Here is a 1314-nt window from a genome sequence, read left to right as displayed (position 1 = left end):
GAAAGAAAGAAAGAAAGAAAGAAAGAAAGAAAGAAAGAAAGAAAGAAGGAAAGGAGGGAAAAAGGAAAGAAAGGAAGAAAGATAAAAAGGAGGGAGGAAAGAAAGAAAAAGAAAGAAAGGGAAAGAAAGAACTTTGGCTAGATTTTGTTAGCTGGGAGTGGTGGCTTTAAGTAAATAATCTTCAACCTGCCCTTATCAGGGAGAAGTCCTTGCCATCATACCCTAAAGCGGAGCTAAGATGGCAGTTAAGTAGCCCTGAAGAGATGAAGTCTCTAGTTGGGCCTACAAACCATCACAGGACCATGAAGCAATGCCCAGCTGGGACTATAGGCCCAGCATTCACCACAAGACTGATCCCTTTGGCCTTAACTTCTGTCTACCTGTTTCCTCACCTATAAAATGGGGATAATAATGGTATTTGCCTCCCAGGGTTGTTGATTAAGATAAAATAAGATAACATTTGTAAAGCATTTTGCAAACCTCATAGTGCTATATAAATACTAATTGCTGTTGTTGTTAGTTTTCTGGGAGAAGAATGGGATCAAGTCTTGACCTGATTGAGCAATCTATAACAACCCTAGAAACCAATTAATGGACCACCCAACAAGAATCTAGGCTACAACCCCAAGGGGCAAAGCCAAAGGGACAAGTCCCAACATCTTCCACAGAGCCTGAGACAGACCTGTGGAGCTGTTGCTGATATCCTTTTTTTTTTTTTTTTTTAATTTTAGGCAATTGGGGTTAAGTGACTTGCCCAGAGGCACACAGCCAGTAAACTCACTTATTCGGTCTGAGGATGGATTTGAGCTCAGGTCCTCCAGACTTCAGGGCCCGTGCTCTATCCACTGCACCACCTAGCTGCCCCTGTTGCTGAATATCCTAGTGTCCATTGGTGTTGTTAGGTGGTGCAAAGTGGGGTGAGCATTTGATAGACAGCTCCTCTCCCAGTAGGCAGAGCCTAACATTAATTCAACAAATAAGTATTGAGTTTCTATTGCTTATAAGATGCTGTGGGGAATACAAGAGTGAGAAGTGTTTAATATAGAATGAAAGATTAGACATATATACAAATAACAATGACATAAAGTAGAAAGTGAAAGAATAGTAAGAGAAGTTCAAAAAGTTCTTTGGAGATTCAAAAGCAGGAGTGGTGTAATAATAATATAGCAGGGTTATAATGATTAACTATCAATGATAGAATTTAATAAGTGCTTATTGGATTAGATGATCATTGATTGATGACTTTATGGCAAAATTATTTTGAGTAGTTATTAATAATGTTAATTAATAATAACTGATATTTAAGTAGTCCTT

The sequence above is a fragment of the Vombatus ursinus genome, unplaced genomic scaffold, assembly GCF_900497805.2.
Source record: "Vombatus ursinus unplaced genomic scaffold, bare-nosed wombat genome assembly UNPS02009205.1, whole genome shotgun sequence".
NCBI lineage: Eukaryota > Metazoa > Chordata > Mammalia > Diprotodontia > Vombatidae > Vombatus > Vombatus ursinus.
The sequence above is the reverse complement of the archived record's forward strand: the minus strand, read 5'-3'. Positions refer to the sequence as shown.